This window comes from Mauremys reevesii, linkage group 1, assembly GCF_016161935.1.
Source record: "Mauremys reevesii isolate NIE-2019 linkage group 1, ASM1616193v1, whole genome shotgun sequence".
Taxonomy (NCBI): Eukaryota; Metazoa; Chordata; order Testudines; family Geoemydidae; genus Mauremys; species Mauremys reevesii.
In genome coordinates, this window is record NC_052623.1 from 46,331,081 (window position 1) to 46,353,956 (window position 22,876).

Consider the following 22,876-nt stretch of genomic DNA (forward strand, 5'->3'; position numbering starts at 1 on the left):
TTCACACTGACTCAACTGACATTCTAGGCATCAGAGTGACACACAGTGACAGACCTGGGATCTTATTATATAGCTATACTCAAAGCATCTCTGAAATGCAACCACTCCGGGGATGAAGTCAAGCAGACAATCAAATGCAACACATTGCAAAATAGTTAGAGACTGGGAAAAGTTTTGGCCTTACAGTTGGACAAACTACTGCTCTTAGAAAAAGTGCTGTACTCTCTTTAATGTTCATGAGAAGCATACATGAACTTTTTAATATAAGATCTCATCTGAAAACTCTCCATAAAGCAAAGGAACTTTCTCAATTTGGAAAGTTAAAAGGAATGAATTGGCCCTACCAGAATTTGAAGCCCTACCAGAATTTAAAGCTGTAGCTTGGTGTTACACACCTGCAGCCAAATTTTGAAATGTGGTAATTAATTTTAGATTATTCATTTTCAGTGGCATTGAGCACCTGCAAGTCCCATTAACTTCTGTTCAGCACTTCAGAAAATAAATCCCTATATTTCTCAGGTTGGGCACCCAAAATCAGTGGCCATTTTTGAAAATGTTGACTCTGATGCTTAGACCTCCACAATACTGTATATTCAGAGCATATATGACATCTTGGACAGTGTGGGAATGACCTTAACCATCAGTTTTAAAATGTGAATAGTGAAATATGTCAATGGAAATTGACAGTAGTGATGTGATGTGTATGGAACAATGGAATTTGTTCCTGAAGATGGTAAAATAACATGGTGTTGTAAGAAATTGCAGGCAATAACTTGATGGATATTACAATTTTTTCTAATATTTATGTATAATTTGTACATGTAGACCTGAATCTGGTTAGAGTTTGAATTTTGTAAACAGTGTTTAAACAGTTAGGATTCCTCTAAATAGCATTCTGAAAATTGAAAAATAATTATGCATCCCTCCTGATATAAACGACACAGTCTGTCTTCAGATTCTTCCAAAAATGCTATCCATTCTAGGGGGATACTTCTAGAAAATGAGTGAAAGGTGTACTAGTAGATAGATAAGGTGCCCAAATTTAATGTGCTTTAAGAGAGTTAGAATCTGATGGGGATGTCTCCAGCCTCTGTTTCCAAAATTAAAAACAAAACATGAACTGTTTATGCAAACCTTGGGCTGTACTTAAGGATACAAGTACCCCAACTCAATCTACTTATGGTTATTTTGCCAAATACAAAGGAAGAGATGGGAGAGCTTATAATAAGGATTTTCACCGATAAAATAAAAACCTTAGGAGTTGAATGCTTTTTATAAAAGGATGCCATTAGAAGCACATATTTTCCTTGCTTCATTCATAGGCTGAAACTCATGGGCATTCCCTGTAAGGCCTATGCTTATTTTCTTACTTAGTTGTTCATACAGTTTCTTTTGCTTCTTTTCTCAATATTATTGTCACTGTAGTGCTGTAGAGAGCTTCAGCTGCAGCTGTGTAGGTCGAGATGCTTATGCAGCGCCAGCCAGCAGTGGCTGTTTTGTAAAATAGAAATGATAGAAGCCTGTACAAACATAAAAATAACGTTCAGTTATAATGGCAGGGAAACAAAGAAACTCACAATATATTTGCACCTCTCAGTGCCTTTTCCTTCCTGGTGCACCATATGATTAACTGTAGATTAAATCTCAAAGACAAAAAGGACCATTCTGATCATCTGCTCTGACCTCCTACAGTACACAAGCCATGGAATGTCACCCAGTCATTTCTGCATCAAGTCCATAACTTCTGTTTTAGCTGTAGCATATTTTTTAGAAAGTTATCCAGTCTTAATTTAAAAACTCTGTGTGTTGGAAAACCCACCAAGTCCCCAGTGGTTAATTACCCTCATTGTTTAAAAATTGTGTCTTATTTCTAGTCTGAGTTTGTCTAGCTTCAGCTTCCAACCATTGGATATCACAATGCCTTTTTCTGCTACATTAAAAAGTTATCTATTATCAGAAATCTGTTCCCCATATAGGTACTTGTAGCCTGTGATAAAGTCCCCTCTTAACTTTCCCGTGGATAAATTAAATAGATTGAGCCTTAAATCTCTTAGGGTAAGACAGGTTTTCCAGACCTTAAATCATTCTTGTAGTTCTTTTTTAACCCTTTCCAAATTGTCTGCATTCTTTTTGAAGTATGGACATTGGAACGGGACACAGTATTCCAGTATACCGAGATAATACCACCTGCCTACTCCTATTTGTTATTCTCCTGTCTATTCATCCAAGGATTGCACTGGCCTCCTAAGCTACAGTATCACATTGGGAGCTTATATAAGTTCCATTGGTTTTCTGAGGTGACTCATAAGTTCTTTTCAGAGTCACTGTTTTTCCAGGATAAAGTCTGCCATGTGATTAGTATGCTCTAGATGTATGACCTTGTATTTGGCTGTATTATTATTATTAATAATAATTAATAGTATAGCATAGTAAATATAATAATCATAATTAATAAATAAGACCTGACTTTTATGTAGTGTTTTCAAATGTATTGTTCAGATGAGCTCACCTTATTAAGTGATCTAGGTTGACCTGTATAATTGACCTGCCCAATCATTATTTACTATTCCATCAATTTTTGTGTTATCTGCAAACTTTACTAGTTGTGTCCGTGTGGGGGAAAGCTGTAGGATTGTCAAATATGTGTAATACACTGGCCTACTGCAGGCCATCATGTCTTCCTCACATGGCTAGCCCCAGTGACTATGACAGTCTATTACTTTTTCACAGCTGACTAAGTTTTCTTCAGCTCAAGTAGTAAGGGCTCTGTTTTGGTGCTGGTGGCCCTGGGTTTTCTCTCCTCAATGGCTGGGATGCCTGTAACGAAGATATGCAGCCAGGGTTCCTTTTATGTCATGTTCCCTTCTGCATGATTTTTGTTTGCAGCCCATCAAATTTAGTAACATGGACCTGGATTTGTATATGAATGAAACCCGCTGTGCACATATATTCATCAATCATGTGCTAGGGGTGATTTGCTATTTTCTTGGCTTTGTTCCCACTTCTAGGGACCCTGTGTAGAACTCTGTGCAGAATCTGGTATCTGTGTGAGGAGGAGTAGGGATGGTCTGGCTCCTGGATTTAAAGATATATTTCTTTATTCTTTCCCATAACAGTCCCTCCCCAACTCATGTTTGTCTAGGAGACAAAAAAGAAGGGATATGTGCGTGTGTAATAGTACATTGCTATGGCAGAGATGGTGCATAGGGTTTGTATTCTGCTCCGCTCTGCCTGTTAACGATGTATGTACGTACACTGTTTTGTTTTTGTTTTTTAAATCGAGGCAGGGTGGCTTTTCATCACAGCATGGGAGCTCTGAGTTAACCTTAGAGGAAAATATTTCATATTTACAATATGGACAGGTTTTGTGTTATGCTAGAAATAGCCCTGTGGTGTCACTGTGATTTTAGATGGGTTTTGAGAAAAGGGCATTCATTCATAGTCCTCATTCAGTATAAAAAAATATTAACCAACCCTCACTACAGAGAAAATTCTGTAAACTAAATCTTGCTAAATCTGCTCTGTGGTAAATCTGCTGACCAGTCATTTTGCTCATCCAGTGTATCACTTACTCAGTTAATCTGTCTAAGAGTTTCATCTGCTGCCTAATGTTAATATTAAAATCCTATAGAACCTAGATCAATCTATATTTCTAGACATGCCTGAATGTAACTGTTATTCTAACAGTGCTTGACTCTTTTTATCCCAGTTTTCTGACAAACCTTGACTTTGTTCCTAAGTCTTAAATCTTAAATAAAACTGAGTCATCCTTGACCTCAGACTTTCTTTTCGTCTCCTTCATCTCCCTGATCTGTAAGTCCACCTGTCACCACTTCAGCAACATTGCCAGAAGTTGTCTTTCCCTTTTTCTGCCCCCCTTGAATACCTGATTCATACCTTAATCACTTCCCAGCTCATCTGGTCCAATTGCATCTTATTATGATCTTCCTAAATCCTTTCTTTCTAAGCTTCCCGACAAAGCTCCATTAATTCCATCAACATCACTGGATTTACACCCACTAAGGATCTAGTCCAGAGTTTGTAAGTATTTGTTTGCCTTCTGAATGGCTGCACAATTCAGCTATATCAAAACCCTTTATTATTTGCTACTCATGAACATTTTTCTTTGATGGATTTTTGTTTATGTGAATATTTGGGGAATGGCTACTTTTAATCTCAATACCCATATTCACTTACAAACAGAGATATTTTTGTGCAGACAGGAATATTCATTGCTCATAAGTCCCTAAATGTTATTTGTTATACTTCTGTTAAAAAGTTTCAATCATCCAATCAGGGCACAGAAGTTATAACATATGATTGAGCTGACCAACCACAACCCTCAAATAAAGAATAGCAATTATTCAGTGAACAGTTTGTGAACACCCTATAAAAGACTGAAATTTGTTTCCATAAACTGTCAGGCAATTACCTGTGATACCTTTGCAGAATTCAGAATCCATTTGTAAATGATTCATGAACAGAAAAGGCTACATTAGTCAGATATTTTATTCACAATGGGCACACTTTGATCAGTTCTTTCCACCAGGGTCAGATTTCTGAATAGAGCCTACTCTCTCATTCTGGCCCCACCTAATCGCCACCTCTAGTAGAGTTACTTCACTAGCTCCACATCTATTGCAAAATTGCCTTTTTATTTTAAAGCTCTCCATTTTTTTCCATTCTAGCTTTCTGAACTCATATCCACCTACTTTTCTACACTCCTCCATTTTGCTCCTCCTTCTTTCTGCTCCCCCTCATCCTCATGCTTTTCAAAAGAATATCATTCTAGTCCTTCTACAAGGAGACTGATGACCTGGAGACCAGTGTGATGCCTTGTATACTGGACTCCTGGCAATGGCGAAGGTTGTGGTCATCCTTTTGGAGTAATGCTAGAGAAAGACATATAGATACTTTGTCCTTAAGATGGTCAAACACAGCTCTACTCAGCATGAGAGGACTAAATGACCTGGAGATACCAAGTGTTGTCATGCCCTCCCAGCCACTGAGTCCATTCTTCTCTTATAAGAACTGGTAAGAATCTTTCTTTTGTGTTTAGTTACAAGTTATCCTACATGTTAAGTATTTTAGGTACCTTGCTGAATCTGGCAGCTTAGAAGTTTCAGCTGGTTCAGAACATAGGACACTGCCTGCTAAATATGGCAGATAACACTGCTCTACAGCCAAAATGCTTCTGAAATAAATGTAGTCCAACTTTACTAATTCTGGGTCACTGAGAACGAAAATGATGCTTAAAATTGTTGATTGGCTCTAGTTTTCAAGATATGCTATTGGGTCAGTATATACGCCCCTTGACTTGGGAATAGCGGAGGATAAGTGAGTTATAAAGGGAAGGGATCTCAATTTAAACCAGAAATGACTAAAATACATCTTTGACTGGATCTATGAATAAATCTATGACTGGGTTTGGACAGTACTTGCTTTTTAGGCAAAACAATGAATGATGCAATCTGAAGCTGGTATTGCGTCATACATGATATGAATTGCATCATGTTATTCCTAGAAGTCATGGATGATGCAATCATAACGAAGCTTACATCACTCTGCTGAACAAATTGCCCTATATCAGCTCTAGAAATCATACAGTGTCCTGCTCTCTTATTTGTCAGTGTTTGATTTTGCAAAGGGACACATTTCTGTTTAGCCAAAGTGAGCAGAGATGCCTCGTACTTGTGTGAACAGTGCAGATAATTTCTGTTATGTTTGTGGTGAAGTGACTTTTGCATCACAAAAGTGCAGTATAACCACTATGGTTAAGAAAGCCTATCACCTTTATTTTGGCTGCAAAATTGGAGATCAGGACAAGAGGTAGGCCCCACACATATACTGCAACACTTGTTTAACAAATCTTCGCCAGTGGTTGAACAGGAAAAGGAAATCTATGCTGGGAAAGGTGTATCAAAGAAGAAAAAGTGGACTGTGCATTATCCAAACATTCCATCAGCTATACACCCAGTACCCCACAGAGAAGGACTGCCGGTTCCTGATGCACCAGAATCATTCTCACTTGAGTCAGACGAGGAAGAGGATGAAACTTCTGGTCCTGAGCCATCAATGTCACAGGACCCACATTTTCTCCCATCCTCCTCCTTTGAACCACACCTCATAACACAAGGTGAACTGAATGACCTTGTCAGGGATTTGGAACTACCCAAGAGTAAGGCAGAGCTGTTGGGCTCCAGACTACAGCAGTGGAATCTCCTGGCAGGTGATGTTAGGGTTTCCATGTTCCGTGACCGTCAAAAGGATCTTGTCCCATTCTTCTTCATGGAAGGTGATCTTGTAGCCTGCAACAACATCGATGGTGTGATGGCAGCCCTCAACATCGTTCACGATCCAGATGAGTGGAGACTGTTCATTGATTCATCAAAGACGAGTCTTAAAGCTGTTTTACTGCATAATGGCAATGTTTTGCCATCAATTCCAGTTGGTCATGCAGTCCATATGAAGGAAACCTATGACAACATGAAACCACTTTTGAGGTGCATAAACTATGACCAACATCAGTGGCAGCTTTGTGGCGATTTGAAGGTTGTTGCTCTCTTGCTTGGTCTGCAGACTGGATACACAAAGTACTGCTGTTTTCTCTGCGAATGGGATAGTCATGCAAGAGATTCCCACTACATCAAGAAAGATTGGCCGCTCCGACAGTCATTGGAGCCTGGGAGGAAAAGTGTTCAGCATCCACCACTTGTTGAATCAAGGAAGATTTTGTTACCACCCTTATACATCAAGCTGGGTCTGATGAAGAACTTTGTCAAGGCCATTGACAAAACACAAGCAGCTTTCAAGTATCTCCGTGGAAAATTTCCAAGGTTAAGTGAAGCTAAGATAAAGGAAGGTGTCTTTGTTGGTCCTCAGATTCGTGAACTTCTTCGAGATGATGCATTTGACCATGCACTGCGTGGCAAGGAAAAGACAGCATGGAAAGCCTTCCAGTTAGTGGCAATAAATTTTCTCGGAAACAACAAGGCAGACAACTACAGGTTGTTGGTGGAAAACCTCCTCAAGGCATGCAAAAGCCTTGGTTGCAACATGTCACTAAAGATACATTTTTTGCACTCTCATCTAGATTTTTTTCCACCGAACTGCGGAGCAGTGAGCGACGAGCACAGCGAGCGATTTCACCAGGACATTGCAACAATGGAGAAACGCTATCAGAGCAAATGGAGCCCATCAGTGCTTGCAGACTATTGCTGGACAGTGACAAGAGATGCTCCATTTAATGAATACAAGAGACAAGCCAAGAAGCGCCGAGTAGACACTGAATAGGACTAAACTATGTACATAATAGTTTTTTGCCTTTTGTTTCATAATAAATTTTATTTATATAACCCTTTTGCTGATTTTTAAAGTGTTACATAAACAGGACAGGTGAAATATTATCATGTAAAGCAACCATAAACACATGAAAAGACCTAGGTTTACAATTTATGATTAAAACTCTACTATCTACACAATAAACATAGACATAAAATGTAAAAACTTAAATATCTTAGAAACAGTAGCCAATCAGTTGTTTTAATTGTCATATTTGAATTCAGCACATCAAAATACATAATAAATAGCACATTTTATCTCTGAAGCAGACGACTTCTCAAAAATTGTAGACCAGTGTAATCAGAGTATGTCACACCAGAGTGGCAGGCTCTACATTTGTTGTCAATCCATTTAGAATGTGCTATGACAACACCATACACATTCCAAAAGTAAACACACAGAAGATCTCTAGGCCAAAGAATTGGGTTTTACAATTTGTACTGAAGGTGGTGAGATCTGTGGTAGGACTCATACCTTCCTGAGGTTAGACAGAAGGCACCTCAGGGAAACCTGTGGCTTCTTCACTGACACAGATGGACAATTAATACAGTTTCTGTAACTTCTTTACAGTTACTGCTCTAAGTTCATCTTGGAAATAGGATTCAAATTCCATAGTGTCTTTGTTAGACTTGTTTTCTATAAGTATGCTTCTTTTTTAGATTCTTCTATCAATGATCTGTAAATATCTATATGCAGTTTGGTTTGAGATTATCTATCTCTCTATCTCTCTATCAACCTGGCCTGAGTCCATCATCTGAGGAGGAAACATTGGGACTGATCCTCCAGTCAGGCAAAACTCCAGTTGCCTTAAAAGGGATGTTTGCCTGAGTGAGGACTGCAAGATTGGGGCCATTATGTGTGAAGGAAGAGACTACTAATTCTTCAGCCCCATAAACACAATCCTAATTTCAAGCACATAAGCACACCTTCTGATTTCAGTGGGACTACTCACATGCTTAGCAGGTAAGGTGCAGGAAAATTATATTTACCTTTTCTACTTTAGAGCATCAAATCATATTAGTCATATGTAACCTTTAGTTATGTCTATAATAGGAGTATGTGTTTATTCTGTGTCGTAGCTTGTAAAGTCCAATCATATCTTGTAAGTGTAAATAAGATCAAATCAGAACATTTTCCACTTATGATTCAGAGTTGTAAATATGTATATGATATAGTGACACCCAGGGCCAAACTTTTGAAAGAGCATCAATTTGGCTTCTATTTTTGCACCCGCAACAAAATGTGTAGTTAATTGCTGGCCCTAATGACAAATACACATGTAACTATCAGAACTGCAGGCACAATTGAGTTATTAGCTAAGTGGCATTATTTGCACCTGCACTTGATTACAGATGCAAAAAAACAGAAAGAAAAAATGACCCATAATGTTGCCCTTTTCTGCCTACCGTGTGTTGTCTGATTGATGCTAACTTTGGCTGTATTACTTTTGGAACCACTTGGAGAATATGATATTGAATAGCCGTAGTCAAAACATTATTCCACTGATGACAAAGCAAAACAAAAAACCTCAGTGTTATTTTTATTTTGGTGCTATCATTGAAGACATAAGAAAACAGACGGCTAATAAGGGACAAGTTGGAAACCAACATAGTGTGGCAGGTTTGGCAGCATGTTTAATGCTACATTAATGTTAGATGTACAAAACAGTGTTTTTGTGAAATGTGCTGCATTTTTCTTAGAATTCTGTTGTTAATAGCTACCCTCTCCTCCCCTTCTTTTTACAAGCTAGTAGTATAGGATCAACACATTGTATATCCTTAATGGGCATAACTGATGGCAGGATTAAGGCAGGGGTGTTAAGAGCCTTCAAATTTTAGAAAAATGTCCACATTTTCATTGTTCCACCATGTCTCCTTCTCATTTAATAGGAGGAGAAAGGATTTAGTTTCTGTACTGCGTGTACTCTCCCCCAATTTCCCAGAGACTGGCTGGCTGCACCAGTGACTGACACTTTGGACAAACTACACAGCTGATTTTTAAAAAAATGGTAATTGCAACAGTACTATTTTGCTAAAGCATTCCAAACTATTGCTGTGTTGTAGCTTTAAAGTAAAGGTATTAATTTTTAACTGTGAGAGTAATTAACCACTGGAAAAATTTACCAAGGATTGTGGTGGATTCTCCATCTCTGACAATTTTTAAATCAAGATTTGTTTTTTTAATAGATCTATTCTAGGAATTTTTTGGGGGAAGTTCTGTGGCCTATGTTGTATAGGAGGTCAGACTGGAAGATAACAATGGTCCCTTCTGGCCTTGTTGTATCTATGAAGCAGGGTAGGGGGTGTATGCTAGGGGTGAATCAGGATCAGAGAGAAACAAGGTCAACAGAAGGGGAGAACAGAAGGGGTGGGGGACAGGGACAAAGTGGACAGGCTGGGTAGGAGAGGGCAGAACCCCTTCCTAGTCCTTCCTCTACTTCCTCTGGGCTCTCTCCAGCATAGTCTGCCTCTTGCTCCCACTAACTTCTCGAGACACTCAACAGCCTCCTTCACTGTAGAATCCTGATTCAGTCCCTGAACAATGTCCATCCTGTGCACTCAATGGTACAGCAGTCCTGTGGAAAAATAGTATTTGATCATATAATTAAAGATGGTATCAAGATGCATCGGCTTGCGGGGGATAAATTAAGGTTGTAATGGCAACCTTAATTCCGGCATTTCCTGTTTGAATGATTTACTTTGTGTCCTTAGTGTTTTTTTAAACGTAGATCTTTGTACCATAATATCAGAGGGGTAGCTGTGTTAGTCTGGATCTGTAAAAGCAGCAAAGAGTCCTGTGGCACCTTTTAGACTTCGGATGCACGAAGTGGGTATTCACCCACGAAAGCTCATGCTCCAATACGTCTGTTAGTCTGTAAAGTGCCACAGGACTCTTTGCTGCTGTATCATAATATTTACATTAGAAATTCAGATCTTGTCTACCCTGGTTTTCCTGGAAGATACTGTGGACACCTGGAGAACTAGTAGGATCATGACATCACCATTAGTGAGCCATTAAATCCTGATTAATTGAGAGAAGAGATTTTGATTTGGATTGTTTAAAACTCTTTGAAGAAAATGGTATGTTTATACAAAATTTCAACACCTTTTCTTGTCTTTCATTAAGTGCTGAGAAAGTTCACAGTGTATTCTGAAAATGCAAGTGATTCTTCTCACAAAACCAAGAGTGACCAGACTTGAGATTCCTGAAATATTAAAGCACAAAGCAAGCGGAATTTTTTTTTAATAAAAAGTTTCAAGATTTTTTTTATATATTACATATCTATAAAAAAGAGGCACAAACCCATTTCCCCTCTTTCAGGTAATCTTTAAATTGAAGGTACTTGCTGAATTGCAAATATTTTTTACATTGATTAGATTTCAAGTTTACACTGCCTCTTTAAATAAAATTGTGCAGAAGGCAGAAGGTTAAAAGACCAAAAATACGGACAGTATCTATATGTCCTCTAATAGAAATATAATTTGAATAGAGTCAAATTGCTCATATTCGATGCAGGTAAAATATACAGTGTGATGATTTGCAGGTTGAACAATGCTTTTGATTTTTTCAAAAGGGGAAGAGATGGTTTAATTTTAGTTGAAATTTATTATTTGGTACTTTCCAAGTCACAACTAGCAATTTCCTGACCTCCCAGCTGCTCTTTGTGTGAGCATGGGACACCCACCTACAGCTCATACACTCACAATTGCTCTAGCCTATTTGTTTTCTAGTGACACACGTGCAGTGTAGAACTGGAGGCTTCCATGATTTTTGCTTGCAAAAAACACAGAAGAATTCTATACATCCAAAAGGCTGCCCAAACCAGTCATTTTGTTCCCAGCACTGAGACAGCGGTGTGTCTTTGAAAGAGGGGTGAGCTAGAAGGTATGAACATGCTAGAAGGTATGAACATGCTAGATTTTATTTCAGAATTCTTATGTCTAGGGACAGATTAAGGGGAATATGGAGATTAATCCAGCAAAGGTACTTGTTGGGGCCTCACTACAATAGTATCTGAGCACCTCACATTCTTTAATGTATTTATTCTCATAATACCCGTGTGAGGCATGGAAGTACTATGACTCCATTTTACAGATGAGGAACTGAGGGACTAAGTGATTTTCCCAAGATCACGCAGGAAATCTGTGGTAGAACAAAGAACTGAAGCTGGTTCTCCTGACTCCCAGGTTAGTGCCCTCACCACTACCTCAGATGGACCCTCTTTCCCAGCCCTTTCTCTTCCCCTCCCCCCACTCTGAGTACCTGATCTTCCTTCCAAGTGAGGCAGCTCATTCTACCTCTGCAGGGGGCCTGCTGTGTGCTCCCAGCAGACGCTCTGAATCCTTAGCTTCTGCCTGTGTCTCTTTTGATTGTGGGGCCCAATCCAAAAGGTTTCTCTCTAGGGTTAATACATCCAGATGAAAAAACATTCCCCTATAGAAAAGACTTTTCAATTGTGGGGTGACCCCAGTGTCTACAGAAATGTTATAGAAATCCTATAGAAAGGTTATAATTTTCTATTGCACTATACAGGACTTTCCCATAAGTTTTACTCTGATGATTGTTTTTACTTTTGGAGACCTCGGTTCCAAACTAATTTAGGCCAAAATAGGTTTGCTAGGCTACTCCTTGTCCTTTTGTCATTTGTGTACATCACAGATAACAAGACAATCTGGAGGAATGTGGGATGATTGGTAATCTCTGCTCAAGGGTCACAAGATTGGAATTTTAGGGATACTGTAGCTCGGAAATGAAGTGTGATGGCAGAGCTGTCAGAGGAAGCTTGTACAGTGCCTCTCTACAGTGTACCCAGTTCTAGTTAATGTCTCATTTCCATGCAGGTGGCCTCTTGTGTGCTTCAGCAGGATCCAGTGCATGTTTGAATGCTCATTGGATGTTCAGAAGAAAGATTTTGTCACAACGTATTCCTCTGAGTACACTCTGTGCGGAACACCCCAGGAGGGTGGGAGTAGGGCCTGGTTCAGTCAGAGTCTGGCATCTCAGTATTTTTCAGATGCACTCAGAAGCACCCAGGTGGTTAGCCAGGTGTTTCAGAATTAGTCACATCAGAGGCACAACTAAGCTAGGAGATGCAAGTTAAGCCACTCAAGCACCAGGCACTTTCTGGTCGTTGTGAACATCACAACTCCCAGCAACCCCACCAGAAATCTTATTTAAAAACCTGAAGCACACAAGAGAGCATATGAGAGAAAGAAAGAGAGAGAGAGACAGACAGACAGACATTGAAATGCACATAGAGAGAGACTGAGAGCAAGCAATACAGTAAGGACTTGCATGTAGGGCAGGGCCAGAAATATGGCACAAGAGTTGCAGGGGCAGGGCAGCATGGAAAAGGTTCCACATTTGCCTGAATGAGGCTGAGGATTTGGCCTATATATGTGTATGTATCCATGTTACTTGTAGAAGCACCGTAATGTTCAATACAAGGCCAGATACTCAGCTACTGTAAATTGGCATAGCTATATTGCAGGGTTTCTCAAACAGGGGTCGCTGCTTGTGTAGGGAAAGCCCCTGGCAGGCCAAGCCGGTGTGTTTACTTGCCCTCTTGGCAGGTCCGGCTGATTGTGGCTCCCAGTGCTGACGGGGCAGGTAAACACACCGGCCCGGTGCGCCAGGGGCTTTCCCTACACAAGCGGCGACCCCTGTTTGAGAAACCCTGCTATATTGGCTTTAATTGAGATATACTGATTTACATTAGCTGAGCATCCAACCCATTGGTTTTATGTGTTTCATCACTACATAAGTAAAAAGAAGCTCACAAACTGACTTTGTGACTCAAATTGACTCAACATTAAAACAAAAACCAACTCTTTCTTCTCCTCCTCTGGAATAATGGTGCCAAGAGTTCCAAAGCTTCTGCAAATACAAGAAGCAAAGTTATCACATAATATTCAGAAATACTAAGTTGCATCATCTCATTTTGACTCTTACCCATGATTTGGCTGAGCTTTTGGGCACATCAGAATAAGACAAGAGCTTATGTGACTTCATGAATTGTAATTTTGATTTCTGTAAACCAGACTTCATTTTTGTCTTTAAATCATGACATTACAATGATTCTATTTTGCAGAAATAATGTAAAGCGTTTTCTCTTTAAAGAACTTTCTTTGTTCAGAGATCAGTCAGCAAGACCTAATATTTTCTAGCGCCAATCCTTTTCTTTATTTTTTTTCTTACTAGCCTCATTTTCACAGCTTTTATGTTCTCCACTTCTCTTGCCAGACTTCTGAGGGTTGTGCAGGTTTTTTTTTGTTTTGTTTTGATACCTTTGACACTAGAAGTCAAGATTTCCAGACACTACTCACCCAGTGCCAAAGGGTTAAAGAAGAGAGTTGGCTTGTTTGGTAGGTTTTTCCATGCTTTTACAGCTCTGCAATACGCACATCCAAAGCAGTAAAAACAAAAGGCACCGACTTGGAGATTTGCTATGATTTTTCCACCTTCATCATTGTATGAGAGTTGTCTCTACACTCATTTTACAGTGGGAGTAGCACAATGAAGGCTGCTCTTTAAAGAAGTGTTTTCTTAGCAGCGGGTGATGATACATATTTTCTGTCAGTTCTTTCTCTCTGCCACCAAATGTTTCTCTTTTCTTCTCTCAAAAAGGGTATGAATGTTGGATATTAAGAATCTTCACACTGACTCTCAAGTGTTTTTTCCAGTTCTTTTACAATTTTCTTTCCCAGCATTGTGGTTAAGCATCTAAACTTACCAACTAGTGTTGTGGGCTTTTGACATCTCTGCCTGGTCTGAGGCTGTCATAGGTTTTACCAATTGTGTGCCCTAAGGGATGAGAGTGGGCATCTCTCTCATCCCAGATGTCTCTCTGTGGGTGTAGCTGTCACTGTAACACTGATTTGGAGTCGAGGGTGTGGTCTCACAGCTGTAAGTCTTAGGGAGGTGGCTCCCCTCCTTCAACGAGTGACTGCAGTCCAAGACAAAAGAAAGGGAAACAAAATAATCCTGCAGCCCACAAAACAATCTGGCCTCATCCCGCTGTTCTTCACAAGGCAAAAGCTAAATCGTCTCCACAAAGGGGGCTGTGTTCCTAACCCCCTGAGTGACTGAGAGGCCCAGGCTGAGCACCATGGCCTTTAATGGAAAGCAAAGATGGTCCCTCTATCTCTGCAGAGAGTCCAGGCAGGAGAGGTTCTTCAGCAGCTTTCTGGGGAAGCAGCCCCTGCTCTATGGCACTAGGGAGCCTTGTTCGGCTTTCCTCTGAGTGCCACCTTCGACTGGGCTTGGATCCTTCCTTTTAAGGAGCTGCCCCTCTCCAGGTGCAGGAAGCCTCAGACATGCACTGGGTGATTGCATCCAAAGGAGCTCTTTAACCCCTTCCTGACTGGGTTGGGAACCTGCCCCACCACAGATTCCCACATCATTTCTATCCACTTATTGGTAGCAAGTGCTCAGCATCATCATATGCGGCATAGTGAGGATGACAGAAGATGAGAAAGCTACACTGTACATTAGAGAAATGAAGTGGATGAGATAATATCTTTTATTGGACCAACTTCTGTTGGTGAGAGAGACAAGCTTCTGAGGCACACACAGCTCTTCTTGAGGTCTGTTGCAGTGTATCAATAGCCGTGTTGGTCCCAGGATATTAGAGGGACAATGTGGGTGAGGGAATCTCTTTCATTGGACCACCTGAAGAAGAGCTCTGTGTGGCTCAGAAGCTTGTCTCACCAACAGTAGTTGATCCCATAAAAGATATTCCCTTGCCCACGTTTTCTCTCTAATATCTTGTCACTGACACAGCTACAACTATACTGCATACGTCACACATTGGCTTGTTTATTTTTCAATGTCATACTCAATCAAAACTAACATTTATAGCCTACTTCTTTCATGGCATTCTGTACCACACTTTAAATGCCAAAGAATAAACATGTCAAGTGGAAATGGAAGATTATGGCAGCAACCAAGACAGATTATCATCTCATTTTCATTTTAAAAATTAAAATTTTCCCTTGTGGTTGAACTTGCTTACTGCTGTGTCTACAGGCTGTAAAAAAAACAACCAAATAAGGATATATGGGGTATTAGATCTGAAAATGACAGACAGTGCCTTGTCTGTCAGTAAATGATAGTCCCAGAAATAACTCTCAGTTGATCCAAAACAATTGTTTTCAAAACCACAACCTACTGTGAGATTGTTGTCTCTGTAGCGGGATATATACTTTATAGGCATTAAGCACTATGAGTGCGTTTTATTAAGTTTGTGAAGCTGCCTTGCTATTGCTAAAGCCAAGAGCAACAAATGTTTGGACTCTTTGCTTTTATTCTCTTTTTCTATCTGAAAATGGAGTTGACTTTTTTTCCCAATTGCACCAAGTTTGCTGACACTCTCCCAGTTTTCCCAGTAAAAAAAACAACAACAATGAATGCCAGGAAAATTTGCCAGTGTCTCCAGCAGGTATGAACTCCATGCGTCTTTAGCATGCAAGAGATCAGAGAGGTAGCCATCTAATAAAAAATAGAAGGGAGAACACAAGCAGCTGGACTTGTAATTATTTTGCCAGTAAAAGAATATTACCAAGCCAATGTAGCTAAATTGTGCTTTTAGGTATCCTGCTGCTAAGCATTTCTAAATAGAAATCCTCTTCAATGATACCTTTTAGGACTATTGTCTGCTGTATATGAATAACCTCACATTTCATACATTATTGTAGTGTCAGTGCTCTTTAATGGAGACTGTTCTTTGAAAAGTCCATTCCATCCTCAAACAGAGAGCCCCAGCATGTTCTTCTATCTAAAGTTCTAATACGCCAATAAATAGAACAAGTGTCTGGGTACTATTGAAAATAGTAACAAGCCTGCAGTTTTTGCTTTTAAGGAGTAGGGTGGGGATAGAGATACATTAACAGATGTTTCATCATATTCACATATTTTCCATATGAGAGATCCTCAGACAAGCAGCTGTCGAGTTAGAGGGGGAGAACAATGTGAGCTTCTATGCCTTGAATTGGTTTCTTATCTTCTTAACGTGGGGCTGATTGTATTTCAAACCCCACTGCCACTAAAAATTAAGGAATTGATGCCTATTGTTTTAACCCAGTCATTTTCTCTACCAAGTGAGAAGAAATGATAGCTATTGTACTCGTACAGCTTCATTGAAGAGAATAGTATTTTAGTAACAAAAGACAATTTCTAAAAACTTTATTCCTTTTATTTGCATATCACTCAGGATTCAAAAATAACCTGACTTAATATATGTGCAAATTACTCAGGGTAGTCATTTCTCACTCTTATGAGTCCTCTCTGATGTAGTTTAAATTAATGGCATACGGTAACTCTTTCAGTCCTCATTGTTCATTGGGAAATGAGTCAAAGACTATTTGATGTCATCTTATTGCAGTTCCCTAGTAACGGTAAATTTCATCAGTGATGGTTCCTTTTGTTGAGAGAACTCTGATTATATTCTACTCCCTGCACCCAAGGAAAATTCCCTTATTTCAGTAATTCTCAGCAGACACAGAGTGACACATGTGCCAGCTGCCAGGCACATGTGGGATTACAGCAAAATTGGCCTGGAAATGCTCAAATTCTCAAGTACAGTAAACTATACCGTACATGGTGTCTTATTTATTAGGAACTTTACTAGACACTTTCATCATAATTCCCTTCAAAGTGGTCCTGAACACAGCATGTCTTTCTTTCTTTTTTGCATTCTTTATTACCCTGCAATCACAAGCTGCATTAGTGACACTTAATATGGTAAACCTAAACCCTGGAGTCATAGTCAACAAAGCATTTATGTTGCATAGTAAATTAGTTGATTTAATAATATTAATACTAGAAATGGCCTGAACCAAGGCACAGGATGTGGACAACCAGATTTAAATGTTGAAGCTCAGGCCCATCTCTTGTTAATATATAGCATTGTTCATATAAACTTTGCAATTTCTATCTATCTATCTATCTATCTATCTATCTATCTATCTATCTATCTATCTATCTATCTATCTATCTATCAAACCTCACTAATACCTCAGTATATTTACTATAGAGATTACATGGAAGAATACTGCAGATACTGAGATAGCCTCTTCTCAAGTATATTAAGTATGATGACTATGGGAGTTTTCCAGAATAAGGTATTTTATTTACCCATTGCTCTTGTAAGAATTATAGAGGAAAGTTCTGAAGTGAGGAGCATTTATGAATGTCTGGTGCTATTTGTGTGTGTGTATATGTGAGAACATTGTGCTCCATACTTAAAGAGGTGTTGGATAGTCAACACTAAGGCAGGGTACATCACATAGATGAACAGGTACCCAGTCTGTGATGGGGAGGCAACATGAAGGCAGAACTTCAATATGATCTGTTCCTAGCTCCTCTTGTAATAGCTTACATGGTTGCTGAATATGTGACCATGTGACCAATTCTTCTAGAAATGAGAACATTTCTGATCAGAGATACTAATCTGTTGTTATGGATTCAAGGCAGGCAGTAGTACACAGTACCACATATCTCTCCTGTTAAAGCAGAGACAAACAAAAAGAGAGAAGAAAGTAAATGGAGAGAAGAAAGTTCAGGATTACATACGTGAGATACAGAGGGAAAGTTCCAGGTTCCACACATATTACTCATGATCAGTTTGTAAAAACTATTGTTGGCTCTATTTGTAAACAGCATCAGCTTGCTAGGTACCTGGGAATCCCAACTCTCGGTCTGTAGTCTTATAAAAAGCTGGGGTAGGACAAGATTATGCTTTCATATGGAAGTGAGTTCTGAAGTGCTTCTGTTTGTTTCTAAGTCCTGTTAGACTTCATTGGGAGCAGAGCTAGGCCAATGCTGAGTGCTTTTCTGTTACCTTACCTGTAGACTCTACCTAAAGAAGTCATTACAGGACCCATATTTTACCATCTTGATCTTTTTAGCATGAAGATCTCATTCTCTAACCAGGAAAATAATTAAACTTTCATAATTAAAACTGCTCAGAAAACAGAGTACAACAGCAACATCCATCAAAAGTGCATGGCTGGCCCCTGATGTGTTCAACATCATTATTGACCAAATGATGGAAGCTGTCACTAGCCACATATGGGGAGGGCCAGGGGACAGGTACTTCATGACTTCTGTGTAACAGACCTGGAGTATGCAAATGACGCTGCTATATTCTCATCCTCATGAACTAATCTCACCAATGCCCTGAAAATATTTACCATAGAAATGAGGATGCTCACTCTTCAAGACAATTGGAAGAAGACCAAACTGATGAAAGTGGCTGATGGACTTCTCCCCCTACACACCATACTTGATGGACAAAAAGTTGAATTTGTCAATTCATTTTGGAATCTTGGCTCCATTGTCACCAAGGAGGAAGGTTGCCTTGCTGATATGAAACATTGACTCAGCAAGACTATATATGTTATGCATGCTCTTTAGAAACTACTGTGGTGTCAAGCATAGAATCAGAGAATTGTAGAAGTGTGGGACTGGAAGGGACCTCGAGAAGTCATCTAGTCCAGTCCCCTGCACTCAAGGCAAGACTATGTAATAATTAGACCATCCCTGACAGGTGTTTGCCTAACCTGCTATTAAAAACCTCCAGTGATGGAGATTCCACAACTTCTCTAGGCAATTTGTTCCAGTGCTTAAACACTCTGACAGTTAGGAAGTTTTTCCTGAAGTCCAACCTAAACCTCCCTTGCTGCAATTTAAACCCACTGCTTCTTGTCCTAGCCTCAGCAGTTAAGGAGAATAATTTTTCTCCCTCCTCCTTGTATGTACTTGAAAACTGTTATCATGTCCCCCTCAGTCTTCTCTTCTCCAGACTAAACAAACCCAATTTTTCAGTCATCCCTCATAGGTCATGTTTTCTAGACTGTTAATCATTTTGGTTGCTCTCCTTTGGACTTTCTCCAATTTGTCCACATCTTTTCTGAAATGTGCTGCCCAGAATTGGACACAATACTCCAACTGAGGCCTTATCAGTGCAGAGTGGAGCAAAATAATTACTTCTCGTGACTTGCTTACAACACTCCTACTAATACATCCCAGAATGATCTTTGCTTTTTTTTGCAACAGTGTTGCACTATTGACTCATATTTACCTCAAGATCCATTCTGACATGCAGATCCCTTTCTGCAGTACTCCTTCTTAGGCAGTCATTTCCCATTTTGTTTCTGTGCAATTGATTGTCCCTTCCTAAGTGGAGTACTTTGCATTTGTCCTAACTGAATTTCATCCTACTTACTTCAGACCATTTCTCCAGTTTGTCCAGATCATTCTGCATTTTAATCCTATCCTCCAAAGAACTTGAAATCCCTCCCAGCTTGGTATTGTCCACTGACTTTATAAGTGTACTCATTATGCCATTATCTATGTCATTTATGAAGATATTGAACAGAACCAGACCCAGAACTGATCCCCATGGGACCCCTCTCATCAGTGAACCACTGATAACTACTCTCTGGGAATGGTTTTCCAACCAGTTATGCACCCACCTTACAGTAACTCCATCTAGTTTGTATTTCCCTAGTTTGTTTATGAGAAAGTCATGTGAAACAGTGTCAAAAGCCCTGCTAAAGTCAAGATATACCACATCTACCACTTCCCCCCTATCCACAAGGCTTGTTACCCTGTCAATGCCACATATCAGCTCGAACTAAGATGTGTATCTATCAAACAGCAGTGGCTCCTGTCCTTTTGTATGTTCTGAAACCTGGGCCATCACAGAGATGCTAGTGCACCAGCTGAATGCTTTTGATATGAAACAGCAATGACATATTGAAGACATATGGTGGTTTCATCACATTTATCACAAGAATTCAGAAAATTGTTTTCCTGCCCTCCTCGTATCCTGATATTTCCATGTAAAGCAAACAAACAACTCCAACCCTATTAAATATGTGCAGCTGTTGTTTCTTGAATGCCTCATTGCCCCTTGGGGAAGTGTGCTTTTTGGAGGAATTCACATGGGCCTGTAAGCTCATTGTGGGACAGTAGCAGATTTATGCGACCACAACTGTATATAAACAGGAATATTATATTGCTTTCAAAATATTGCTATTAAAATGACATTAAACTAAAAATGCATCAATATAAACAAGCATTAAATGTTAAAGAGTTCATGCTACCTTCTGTTTTATCTGCCTATATTTTAAACATAACATTTTAAAATAATTCATTTTGGGACCGATTTTTATAGCCTTATGTTGGTTGAATAGTACCCAACTCCTGCTTAAATCACTTTGACTATTCATGGAGTTAAGGTACTATTCAACATAAGCTTACAGAATCTGTCCATCTGAGCTCTCTTTGAATTCACATCTGCTTCTCCCATCTGCCCCCCCATTATATTTCAAATATAATTAATAAAACAGAATTAACACCTTTATTCCTCAAGGTGGCCTAATATCATTTTAAGATGACCTTCTGTCCGAAATCAGTAGTATGGATAGATTACATTATCATTAAATAAACTAGTGTTCTGCCAATAAAGCAGCACTGTTCAGTCCACCACCACTCCGTGCAGAGAAAGAATCAGGCACCTACATGACAAAGACAGGCATCATAAAGAAGAACAAATATAAAGCCACATTTTATGATTAGCTGTACTAGTCATGGTAAAGTTTTGTCTCCTGAAGGGCATAAATCACATTCACAGATTAAACTAATTTTCTGTGGCCTGAAGGGGATTTTCTCGATCCAGTCATTAAATTTTCAGTTTAACTATTTTCAGATGTGCAAAAACATGTATGCAACAGAGATGCAAATTTTTATCACAACTCTTGAGAAACTCCTTCCATCATGTTTCTGGGACTTATAGATCTTTGAGCAGCAGGAAACCGAGGTACTAGTGATATAAAGTTTAAAAACTCAGTGATCCACAACATTTGAGTCACCATAAGTCATGCAAAGAAACCCTTATTGAGATTATTTGGTGGTTTATGATGAGCAATCTTGTCTTTTCATTTGGGCTCTGATGTTGCAATTGAATGCATGTGGGTGCCTGGCTTTTACTTCATCAGTGACAAAACAGACAATGCTACCTTCAAAAAAACCTATGCATTATAACTTATTAAATACTACCTGCTGTTACCTATATTTAAGCATTTTGTAGGGTATCATTTCAACCTGGAATGTGTTATCAGTAAATGGCTGTATTTACTGTATGTTGCAAATACTAAGGATCGTAAGTGTTAATAGTGTTAACTCATGGTGATCCATGATAAAGTCATCATGTTATCTTTTGCATATATTTTTCCAATACTGCCTTCAATAGGAGAATAGTACCTTAAAAACCAAAGATGTAGCCTTAAAATACTACCTTAAATACTAAGTGTTATCTTAAAAATAGGAATACCTAATCATCCACAATTAAGAGATACAGATTGAATTTTTACTTGATTTATAAAAAGATTCAAATAAGGGTGTCAAATTTGCTATAAATAAAATGCACCCATCTAAAAACAATAAAAAACAATGTTATTTTTTTATAGTACCCTGTTCAGATAGTTATAGGAATAAATTAACACTTGTCTCAGGTGTTAATCTTGCTTTTAGAAAGATTAACTCTTTTCAGTCTAAATATATTTCTTTAAAGTGCACTATGTATTTAATATTAATAGATGTGTTGAACTGTATTGAACCAAATCCTTAAGCTTGAAGTTCTCCCAGTTCAGGAAAGCACATGTTTTAAGTCCATCCCCATTCAGCAAAGTATTTAAGAATGTGCTTAAATATATGCACATACTCAAGTGCTTTGCTGAATTGGAGTGTTAAGCATATGCTTAACTTTAAGCTTAATATTCGTATGTCCCACCTGCTGAGGTGCTTTGCTGAACTGGGGCTTAATTCAGGATGATATGCTAGTATAAATTGGTCTAGTCAATTAAAATAAATAAATAAATAAATAAATAAATGTCCCTTACTGCTTTGGAGAACGAAACCCTAGAAACACAGGAATTGCCATAATGGATCAGGCCAATAGGATGAGGTCCTCATTTCCACCCAAGACTGGAGGAGCATAAAAGGACCCTAAACTTCCCATATTCAGATGAGGGATAATTCCTTTCATGCAAGTGCTGTGCAAGACATCTGTAGGTTGCCTCTTGATGACCACCTTGCAAACTTCAGCATGGGGGACATGCTGGGGTGGGGAGGTGAATGTGAGAGGGGGCTGCAGCATGCAGTGTGGCAGAGATTTGGGGTACAAGTGAATGCTGAGTAAGCCATTATGTAGTTTCTCCTATCACACATTGGATAATGGCTGTTGCAGGATCCGTGCTTCTGGAGAGCTGGGGTTAGATCTGGGAAGAACTGCAGAGGAACAAATCCTCTGGTTGGATGGCCCTGCATGGATTTCTCCTCCAACTTTTGACTGAATCTTTAAAAACAAATCACAACTGTACTTTCATCTGCTTCATTATTACAGAAATGATCAAGGCATCCTTTGTTTATATCATCATGTTTTGGTAAGTGACTCAACCTTAAAGAAAGCACTTTTACAGTTTATGTGATGCATCTGTTATGGTCAAAAATAGCTTCTTCTTGGTTTGTT

At 39.2% G+C, this 22,876-nt stretch overlaps 2 long non-coding RNA genes across 6 annotated transcripts in view; one reads left to right on the forward strand and one right to left on the reverse strand.

Annotated features, from left to right (window-relative positions):
- Positions 1-1,258: 1,258 nt before the first annotated feature.
- On the reverse strand, positions 1,259-5,166 carry LOC120384631. Its single transcript, XR_005588986.1, has 2 exons — positions 5,096-5,166; positions 1,259-1,520 (listed from the first exon to the last, which is right to left on the reverse strand). It is a non-coding gene; the product is annotated as an uncharacterized LOC120384631 (long non-coding RNA).
- Positions 5,167-7,728: 2,562 nt separating this feature from the next.
- LOC120384622 overlaps positions 7,729-22,876 on the forward strand; it is a 73,648-nt gene continuing 58,500 nt past the window's right edge. For 2 of the 5 annotated variants that reach the window (XR_005588977.1, XR_005588985.1), the window contains exons 1-4: positions 7,729-8,304; positions 9,231-9,349; positions 11,437-11,528; positions 22,595-22,790. This is a non-coding gene — a long non-coding RNA (uncharacterized LOC120384622). The remainder of the gene's footprint in view (positions 8,305-9,230; positions 9,350-11,436; positions 11,529-22,594; positions 22,791-22,876) is intronic. The other 3 variants (XR_005588980.1, XR_005588979.1, XR_005588983.1) reach the window with 2 other exon arrangements.